Source organism: Nematolebias whitei, chromosome 8 (assembly GCF_014905685.2).
Source record: "Nematolebias whitei isolate Nwh7 chromosome 8, NemWhi1, whole genome shotgun sequence".
Lineage (NCBI taxonomy): Eukaryota > Metazoa > Chordata > Actinopteri > Cyprinodontiformes > Rivulidae > Nematolebias > Nematolebias whitei.
In genome coordinates this window covers 52,470,600-52,481,607 of record NC_056505.1, presented here as the reverse complement: position 1 = coordinate 52,481,607, position 11,008 = coordinate 52,470,600, and the positions used below count along the sequence as shown (strand labels likewise).

The following is an 11,008-nucleotide window of genomic DNA, read 5'->3' as shown; positions in this document are numbered from 1 at the left end:
TAGAAGCTTTTTGGCTCCGCTGGATTCCGTTATGCGAAGACGGGCCGGGAAGAGAAGAGCCGGCCTCAAGCCCCGCTTGTAGAGCTCCGCCATGATGTCCTTATACACTACACGTTGGGCCAGGACGTCTGGGCTCTAGTCCTCCACAATACGAAGAGACGCACCTTTGTAGTCGAGCTTTCCTCTCTTCCTGGCTTCCCGAATGATGAGGTCTTTGGTCAAGTATCGATGCAGGCGAAGGATCACCGGGCGAGGAGAACGTCCTGCGGGCCGTTTAGCTGCAAGGGAGCGATGCGCTCTGTCAAGTTCTGGTGGGGTCGGGAGCACCTCTTTCCCAAATAGTTTGCACAAAAGATTGGAAAAAAAATGAGTGGGTCGCCCACTTTCAGTGTCTTCGGGCAGGCCGAGGATGCGAATGTTCTGTTGTCTGCTACGGCTCTCCAAGTCCACCATTTTGTCCTTTAGCTTAGCATTTTCCTCCCGGAGAGCAGCAATACAATACAATACAATACAACTTTATTTATAGAGCACTTTAAAACAACACTGTTGGCCAAACACAAGTCTTCGAGGCGAGTTACTCGCTGGCCAAGGTCCTCTGTTGCGAGCTCCAAGGAGGAGACTCGCTCTGCCTGTTCCTCCAGGGCCTGCCGCATCTGGTCTAGTTTAGAGCTCAGCATGTTGGCAGAGGACTTGAATTCAGATTTCAGATCCTCACCGTGCCACTGAAGCAGTGCAGTGATGGCCTCCAGCGTTAAGCTAGCGTCCTCCTTCTTGTTTCCTTTCGCACTCTTACAGGCCATAACTAGTGGGTAAATAATCAAGATACTAGCCAAGGTGTTTTTGCAATATTGGGTGGCGTAAAATTAGGTCTCTGTGGGGTGAATTTAATTAAAAGGCTGAGTTTTTCCGGAGCAGTCCGTTGCCACGTCTACCCTGTCCGCATGCCAAACCGGAAGTCCATTTTAGCCATATGTTTTAAACAAAATAATATGTTGTTAACGCTTAACAGTTTCCAGTATTCTCACTTAAGAAATGAACAGCAACAGAGCAGCAACTGAAAACACTTCACCCTCCAACCCTCTAGTGGGCGCCTCCTTCTGCTTTAATGGAAAACTGACACAAAATGACTCTGTGGCTTTGACCAGAGGGTCTCGCAGTAAAATCACACAACACAGCATTCTTTTCACAGATCAGAGAGCAGGTTTCTCTAAAGGTGACCAACGCTTACTTTAACTTTCGACGGAAAAAAAAAAAAAACTTTCGACGGAACACAGCGTTTTGCGCATGCGTCCGAATACAGCAACTCTACGGCAAGCCGGACGTAGTTAGCTTGTAGCTTCACTGCAGGGCTTCAGGTTACGGATCCCCTGCGATAAATGAGGCACTACTGTAAACTGAATTCAATGGAATAGATTCTCAGTCACCGACGGCACAAGAAAATAAAAGAACAAAGACGAAGCTATGAAACTTTTGTTCTGTGGCTGAAGACATGCAGAGCTCCAAGATTTAAACTACACAAGATTGGTATAATCATTATTAATACTTGGATTGATCTGACAACCTCACCGACGTAAGAGTACAATAAAATATGATGTGACTGTTCAGACTGTCACTGTCAAAAACATCATATATGTATCTGATTGAAAACCACATTTGAAAAGGACCTGGGTCGGATTTGGGAAAAAAAATAAAAATAAAAATTCAGATTTGTCATGTTCAAAGTGTCATGAAAAAAATCTGATGTGGGTCATATGGGGGAAAAATGGGATTTGGGTTACATCTGCCTGCAGTGTGAACGTAGCCTAAGAGAAAAAGAACGGTACCTGGTCTGAACCTGGGTTGTAGTCCTCAGTCTTCCTGAAGAAAGATGAAAGTCTCTGCTCCTCCAGCCAGGCTAGACCAGAAAACATTAAGGTCAATCATTAAACCAATCATTAAACGTACAGTTTCTCTGCAACAGAGAAAATGATTTCAAATGTTAGTACTTTAAATTATTTCCTTGCAGTGACAGAAACAAACTGTACAGAAACAAATCCTGCCGCTGATGCAACTGTTTTCCCTGTGAAAGGGTCAGAGGTCAGTCTGAGAGGACTAGGGTTGTCACTAGGGCTGGGTACCTTTCTAAAACAAACAGTGTCGGTACATTCACTTCGGTGTCGGTTCCTGCATGGTTCTTTTTTTGGTACCAATTTTGTAATTAATATTAATTCTAACAAGAATAAAATTACGTTACACATTACAGTGTAGTGTAGCCGATGTATGAGCGGCTGTGGCTGAGTGGTTAGAGCAGTCGTCCTCCAATGCAAGAGTTGGGGGTTCGAATCCACCAGCAGTCACATGCCGAAGTGTCTCAGGGCAAGACACTGAATCCCTCGATGCCTCCGATGTGTGTCCCATCGGTGTATGAATGTGATAAAGCACTGATAAGCCTCTTTAGAATTATTTGTTCAATTAGGTTTGTAGAGATCTAGTAGAGTGCTGTATGAATGGGTAAATGAGGACACAGATAGTAGTGTGAAGTGCTTTGAGTATCTCAATAAGATAGAAAGGCGCTATAGAAGTACAGTCCATTTACCATTTACCATTTGCTTTGTCAGAAACTTCAGAAAACTCAGGTAGAGGACTCAACAATCACCTGGATCAAAGACTGTCTGACAAACAAACTACAGTTTGAGAGACTGAAGGGTTGTGTGTCCAACCAGGTGGTCAGTAGCTCAGAAGAACCACAGGGGACTGTACTCTCACCATTCCTTTTCACTCTGTACACCTCAGATTTCCAGTACAAAACAGACTCCTGTCATTTGCAGAAATATTCAGCTGACTCTGCAGTGGTCGGGTGTATCAGAGATGGACAAGAAGCTGAGTACAGGGAACTGGTGGACCGCTTTGTGGCATGGTGTGGAAACAATCATCTCATCTTGAATGTGAACAAAACAAAAGAGATGATTGTAAATTTCCGGAGAATCAGGAACAGGTCCAACCCTATTTCCATCATGGGAGAAGAAGTGGCGGCGGTAAAGAAGTATAAATACCTTGGGGTTCACCTGGACAACAGACTGGACTGGAAATGCAACAGTGAAGCCATCTACAAGAAGGAACAGAGCAGACTGTACTTCTTGAGGAAGCTGAAGTCCTTCAGTGTTTGCAGCAAGATGCTGCATATCTTCTATAAGTCTGTTGTAGAGAGCGCTATCTCTTCTGCCATCACCTGCTGGGGCAGCAGCACCAGAGCAAGTGACTTCAAAAAGATCAACAAGCTCATAAAGAAGGCTGGCTCAGTTCTGGGGACTCCTCTAGAACCTTTGGAGATGATTGTTCAAAGAAGGATTCTTCATAAAATGAACATTATAGACAACCTTCAGCATCCTTCCAATGTTCATTTTAGAGTTCATTTTAAGATTCTTTTATTTGTTTTTAAAAGTTTAAATGGTCTTGCTCCATCCTACCTCTCTGAGTTGCTTCACCCATACTCTCCTGCTCGGTGCCTCAGATCAGCTGATCAGCTGCTCCTGGAGGTGCCGAGGTCTAAGCGGAGGCTCAGAGGGGGCAGAGCTTTTTCTGTTGCTGCTCCAAGACTGTGGAACGATCTACCTCTTCCCATCAGACAAGCCCCTTCACTGTCCAGTTTTAAAACTCTTTTAAAAACACATTTTTACTCCCTGGCTTTTAGCACACACTGAATTTGATCTGCACTGTTTTTATTACTTTTATTGATCTTAATGTTTTAACAACTGTTTTTATGTGTTTAAATGTTCTTGATTTTATATGTACAGCACTTTGTGGCAGCTGTGGTTGTTTTAAAGGGCTTTATAAATAAAGTATTATTATTATTATTATTATCCTCTTCATCAGACTGTCATACAACAACAAAGTGTCTTAGGCCAGAGGCTTCTTCAAATCCGTTGTGGGACAGACCACTACAAGAGATCCATCCTGCCCACAGCCATCAGCATCTATAACAACTCTTTAATGAAACCAGGATGATGAGTTATCATAACATATACAAACCGGATTCCAAAAAAGTTGGGACACTAAACAAATTGTGAATAAAAACTGAATGCAATGATGTGGAGATGGCAAATGTCAATATTTTAATCATACTACAACATAGATGACAGATCAAAAGTTTAATCTGAGTAAATCTAACATTTTAAAGGAAAAATATGTTGATTCAAAATTTCACAGTGTCAACAAATCCCAAAAAAGTTGGGACAAGTAGCAATAAGTGGCTAGAAAAAGGAAATTGAGCATATAGCAGCAGGCGTTTCAGGGCTGGGAACCATGGTGCACCCATGCGCTCGGGGCCACCAGGAGAGCTGTCAATCCCTCCTCCTGAGCTCGGTTCAAGAACCGTAAGATCAGAGGAGGTGGAGAAAGAACGCGTACAGAAGCATTTTGGGCCATGGACTGTGGACAAACGCATCCACCCCCCAGCGGTGGTTCGTCTCATGGGCTCAGAGAAGCGCATAATTGACACTGAGCGTTTCCCGTGTCACAACAGGCCCACAGCCGCTATATCAATCTGAGACAAAATGCTCCGTCAGAGGATGATTAAAGGTTGTTCTGTCTACGACAACTTTGAGACAAGAAGAAAACACGGTTGCAGCATACAATAGTCGTGCTGGACACCAGATTTCTGTCCCTCGGCTGCTGCAGAAAGACAGCATGTCGTCCAGTGGACATGAAGTGGCCTCTACGCCTTTCTGTACAGCAGCGTTGAAAAACTGACCACTTGATGTGAACAGCGCTGTGGTGGATGCAGCACGTGACTCCTGAAATGTACGCACTACATCTTGAGAGAGATCCATCCTCTCAAAGATCCACACAGTGGCCAAACCACAGGTGCTGGCCTATTCTGATTAATTCCTGATCGTTCCTCCCGCCTGGAGGGAAGCGTCCCCCCTCCACGGCAGGTTCCACGAGCGCCCTGATAACAAATGTCGTAGGCCTGGGAACCATGATGCGTTCACGCACTTGGGGCAGAGGAGCTGCCAGTCCCTCCTCCTGAACTCGGTTCAGAAAACCGTGATACCAGAGGGAGAGAAGAAGGTGAAAGGCATTATCACAGGCTGTGAGCAGGCACGTCCACCCAGCGGTGGATCGTCCTATGGCTCCACGATAATTATAATTGACATTGAGCGTTCTCTCGTGTTGCTACACATCCGCAGACGCTGGTAGGATTCTACCGTGTCTGAGCCCTAGCTCTGGGTGGAATACATGAGATGTACCCACTTCAATGGAGAGCAGATTGGGTGTGCCCCACACAGCATCTGTCTCACAATGTGGCACATGGGTTGAAAAATGCCTACATTTCCTGCTAGTATGTATGCAACAGTCACTTGCTGTCTGAGAATCAAAAACTCTGATGATTCTGCAGCTCAAGGTCAGTGTTGAGTCATATTCAAAGATCCCGTGCGACACTCCAAAAACATTTAAAAAAGCTGCTGTGTGGAGAGCCACAGCGCCCCACAGCTTGTTAAATGAGTGTGACGTAGGTCTGCTGACGGAAAACAGCTGATATCACTCAACCGATTCACGTGAGTTGCACTGCTGCCCCCTGTCTGTACAAGCTGCTCAGCAGCAGTAGGTGTCCAGATAACGCAGAACTAAAGCGGCTCGGGCGCATAATGGAGTGTTGTTCCTCACAGCTCAGAAATTGACAATCTAGAATAAATCTCATCTTTCCGGTTCATTGGGACCAGGAAATGATAAGAGAGACCTTGCATTTCCTCTCCATCTGAGACTCTAGAAATTACATTTAAAAAGGAATTTCCTGAGCTTCTGCTAGAGGGGACGAGATCTGTTCATAAATGACAGAAAAAACATCCCAGAGTTCCTCCACACCGGGGTTTGAGCTGAACTGCAGCGTGAATCCCGGATGAAACGGTTCACCCATCTGTCTGGAAGCGCGCGTTCATTGCCACCCGTTTATAAGCTATAAAGCGGGCACGCATTTATGCTGTGAAAACTCACATACATGCTGATGTGAACTGGAGCGCACTGAGTGAGAGTGCAAGACGTTGTGTGTTGCTGCGGGAAAACAGCTCATGTGTTGTGTTCACGTTGTGTGCCGCTGCTCCGTGTAACGCTCGGGAAGCGGGAGCGCATATGAGCCGACGCGCCCTGAAGGGTCGTGTGTGTGCGTCCTCATGCGACGCTTTAAGCCAGGATTGCCGCGGGGGCGCGCGTTGGCACTGGTGCGGTAAGGAGGCACCGCGTGCCATCGGTGGAGCGGGGTTACCACTGGCTCGGTCTGCAGAAACACATTCATTGTTTGCTGCGAATCACGTGAGCTTTTGAGTGATTCCACGAACTGCAATATTAATTCAGAGAAAAAAAACCTTCTTCGAGGATGTATGAGCTGAGCCGCTGTGAAGGCTTGTGGAGCTGCTGACGCCGCGGGAGCGCGCGTTGGTACTGGAGCGGTCAGGAAGCAGCGCGCGACATCGGTGGAGCGGGGTTACCACTGGCTCGGTCTGCAGAAACACGTTCATTCTTGGCTGCAAGTCACGTGAACTTCAGAGTGATTCCACGAGCTGCAGTATTAATTCAGAAAACCTTCTTCGAGGATAAAGGAGCAGAGCCGCTGTGAGGCTTGTGAAACTGCTAACACCGCGGGAGCGCGCGTTGACACCACTGCAATGACAAAACATGTGTCGCTTCTGCCGAGAGCGAGATACGTTGCTGAGCTCGTACCGTGGTCTCACGTGAACGTTGGCGTGAATGGCAGGCGCTGAGAGCTGCGTGAGCGCTTTCATGCCGTGGGGGCGCGCATCGGCACCGCTGACAATGAATGAAAACAACCTTAAAAAAGGCTCATTCATAATGAGTGTGTGTGATGGGGCAGCTTGTCAGATAACCATGCTGACAGCCTGGCTAAAGACACTTCATCATAAAATGATGTTATTTCACAGTGTCATCAACACACCTCCAGCGACCGGACACCTGATTACCTTCCGTTGAGCTCTGTTTGTTGTCCTGGAGGGCCCCCTGTTGGCAAAGTCCGGGAAAACAAATGAACTTCCGGCTGGCGGGAGGGGCTGGCGTAGCAGAGCTGGGGAGGCGTTGAGCAGCCGTGGAGCATCTTGAAATTATCTCTCGCTGATGAAAAGAGGATCACCAACAAAACTCCTGCAGCTCTCCTGAGAGGAAGGTGGAGTGACGAGCCAGGAGAACCTCTGGGACCTCGTTCTCCGGCTGCGATGCGGGGCGGCAGACAGCAAAGAGGCGCACCGGTTGAGGATTACGTCAGCTGCCCTGTAGACGGAGCGTACTGCAGGGGCTGGCAGCATCGTTAGCAAGCAGCCGCTACGAGCGGAGTGAGCCGAAGGACAGAGGGCCACCGTCTCTTCCCGCCTCTGAACGTGTACGCCAACAGCGTAACGTGTTGTTCGCTTCGGCCGTGTGGAACACATGCTGGTGAGCTCAGTTGGAGAGCGGTGTCACCATCTCGGTTATGCTAACCGGAGGCACGGAAAGCTGGTCCACCTCGACATCTTACTCCGATGAAGCATCCATCAGGCTCGGCTCCAGGGGGCACGGAGGGACTTTCCGCTCAGTGAACCCCTGCTCTGGGGATGGGTGCGGACTGTGGAGACCGGCTCCCCCAATCTACCAGGAAAAAACCCGTCTGTGGCCTCAGCCGTAGGACGTCCTGTTGGGAACATGAGGCCATATGGATCAAGACGGTGAGCCGGAATGGAGCCCAGTAAACAACCTTCCCGCCGGATCATCCGAACTGGCGGGAAAGGCGTAGGACGTAAAAAAGGGTCCTTTCATGTCAGCCACCTCCTGGGTTACGCCGGGCAACCCCTGAGGGCGCCGTCGGCCGGGAGCGGTGTGATCGCCGATGCGAAACGAGGTGGGATGGGGTGAGCATTCACTCAGCCCCCCTCCACCGACACTACGCTCCCCAGGAGGGAATGAGCAGCGGGGGCTGCAGCTGAGCGCGCCTGTCCCGGAGGAACCATCCGATTCGCTCCGAGGGTCGGCGATAAGAGGAAAAATACAAGATGGCATTGTCCAGCGTGTAGTGACCTGTCACTGAGAAATATTCCTCGGCGCTTACCTTGAAATAAGACTGCTCATCAGCTTCTCCTCGGGGAGGAGAACTCACCGGACGACCGAAGGTCGACTGCCGGGCCAAGCATCCTTAACAAAGGTTGGTCATCTACAAAATTTTCTTTCTTTGTTCTTCTGACAGTGCTATTTAGCTCGCTGAAGAAAAAATGGGAGCCGATTTCCCGCTCTTAACGTAATTTATACGGACCGGGTGGGGCCCACACAGCAGGTGGGCGTGGACTAAATTTTTCAGTGCTAATGCTCCGCATAACGGGATAAACCCACTAAGCGAAAGCCTTAAAGGGCGAAGCCTATACGAAATAGAACTCTTACGTCCGTATGCTCTTTGTGCACTTCACATCCGCCTTTAACACCATGATCCCCCAAACCCTGATGGACAAACTACTCACATTAGGACTAAGTTCCTCCATTTGCAACTGGGTACTAGACTTCTTACCAAACAGACCACGGTTAGTGAGGATCCACAACTTCTCCTCCTCCACCATAACCCTCAGCACTGGCTCTCCTCAGGGATGTGTGTTGAGCCCCCTCCTGTTTACTCTGCTCACGTATGATTGTGCAGCTACCCATCCAGGCTGTCACATTGTAAAGTTTGCAGATGATACAGCGGTGGTGGGATGCATCACAAACAATGATGAGTCCAGCTACAGGCAGGAGGTGGAACACCTGGAGAGCTGGTGCAGAGAGAATAACCTTCACATCAATGTGAAGAAAACAAAGGAGATGATTGTGGACTTCAGAAGGAACAAACACACCTACACCACCCTGAACATGAGAGGATCTGCGGTGGAAGTGGTCTCCAGCTACAAGTACTTGGGTGTACACATGAATGACAACCTCAGCTGGAGCAACAACACCACCAGCCTGATGAAGAAAGCTCATCAGAGACTCTACTTCCTCAGACGGCTGAGACGAGCTGGTCTGGAAGCTCAGTCCTCACCTCCTTCTACAGGTGTGCAGTGGAGAGCATCCTTTGCTCCAGCATCAATGTGTGGCATGGAGGCTGCACAGCTGCAGAAAGAAAAGCTTTGCAGAGAGTGGTGAAGGCTGCACAGAAATCTGTCGGAATCAGCCTCCCCACCATCACAGACATCTACACCTCCAGATGCAGGAAGAGGGCCACCTGCATCATGAAGGACCCCACTCACCCAGCACACACACTCTTTGCCCCACTCCCCTCAGGAAGGAGGTTGAGGAGCATTAAGTGTAGAACCACTAGACTGAGGAACAGCTTCTACCCTGAGGCTTTTAGACTCATGAATCTCTAACCAGAAATTTCACTGTGAAAAATCACATGTTGCTGCTGATCTGTTTCATGTTGCTGCTGATCTGTTTCATGTTGATGTGTTCATGCGTGCACATCTGCTCACAGACTCATGTTCATGTTTGTGCTGATGTTCAACGTAATGTTTTATGTTATGAGTGCTTAGTTTATTTTTAGTTAATGTTTTTCTTAGTTCATATCTTAGATGTTATTACTGTTTATCTTTTACATTTTATTTTTGGATGTAACTGGGACCCTGTGGACATAATTTTGTTCCACCACATGAGGTGCGAATGACAATAAATATTTGACAGTGATTATATATATACCACTGTGTGTGTGTTTTCAGTTTAAATCCTTTGAGAGTAAAGGGAGAACTGACCTGTGCGGGTGGAAGGTGACAGGTGATTGGGTGAAATGCTCGATTTTCCGTGAGCTGAAACAACATCCTGAGCTGAAATCAAAGAGAATGAAGCGCGTGGGTGATTATTGATATTGAGCAGCTGGCCGCGGTGTGAGCAGCTCGTGCTGCGACTTGTTACCTGGCAGCAGGTGAAGCTGCTTCTCCGCGCGATCAGCTGCTTGTTTGCTAAACAACACATCTGTAAATAAATTCTGTTAGTAAACACAAACATAATAAACCCGCAGAGTCCGGTCCTCCGAACAGACCCAGGAACGTCAGAGCTTCTTCTTCCGGGTTTAACAGCTGACATGCGTCACTACCGCCACTTGCTGGACTGGAGGTGCAACAGCAGACGAGCTGTAAGACTGTACTTGTCACGTGCACACAGTGCCAAAGCTACCTGTACCTGGTTTAAGGACCATGGTATCCCTGTTCTTAACTGGCCAGCAAACTCTTCTGACCTTAACCCCATAGAAAATCTGTGAGGTATTGTGAAGAGGAAGATGTGATGCACCAGATCCAACAATTCATAAAGCTGAAGGCCACGATCAGAGCAACCTGAGCAGAGACACTCACTGATGACTCCATGTCACGCTGCAGTGATCCAAGGAGCAACAACTCAGTACTGATGCTGTACATGATCATACTTTTCATTTTCACACTTTTCATGGTCAGACTTTTCAGTTGGCCAACATTTCTAAAAATCCTTTTTTAATTGGTCTTAAATAATGTTCTAAGTTTCTGAGATACTGAATTGGGGTTTTCATTAGATGTCAGTTATAATCATCAACACTAAAAGAAATAAACATTTAAAATATATCAGTCTGTGTGTAATGAATGAATATAATACAAAAGTTTCACTTTTTGAATGGAATTACTGAAATAAAACAACTTTTTTCATGATACCCTCATTTTATGACCAGCACCTGTGCGTTCTTAAGTCTAGTCTCAGTCTCTCTGCTGCCTCTCACATTCTCTGGTCATGCACAGAACACACTTCTTGGGCTCCCTTGTAAAACATATGTGATCTAATAATCTGCCTAAATAAAACTGTTTGTTCTAAATAAAACATGGTTATGGCTAAAATATTATCAATTCAAATTATTTCTTACCACCAGTATTTAATTAATTGGGAACGATGGTTTGTAAATAATGGCAGCACGGTGGCGCAACTGGTAGAGCTGCTGCCTCTCAGCGAGCAGGTCCCTGGTTCAAACCCCGGTCCAGGTGCCTTCTGGGTGGAGTTTGCATGTTCTCTC

General features: G+C 47.3%; 1 long non-coding RNA gene across 1 annotated transcript; it reads right to left on the bottom strand.

Annotated features, from left to right (window-relative positions):
- Window positions 1–1,834: 1,834 nt before the first annotated feature.
- Window positions 1,835–10,035, bottom strand: LOC119413596. Its single transcript, XR_005186967.1, has 3 exons — window positions 9,889–10,035; window positions 9,729–9,800; window positions 1,835–1,894 (listed from the first exon to the last, which is right to left on the bottom strand). It is a non-coding gene; the product is annotated as an uncharacterized LOC119413596 (long non-coding RNA).
- Window positions 10,036–11,008: the final 973 nt, after the last annotated feature.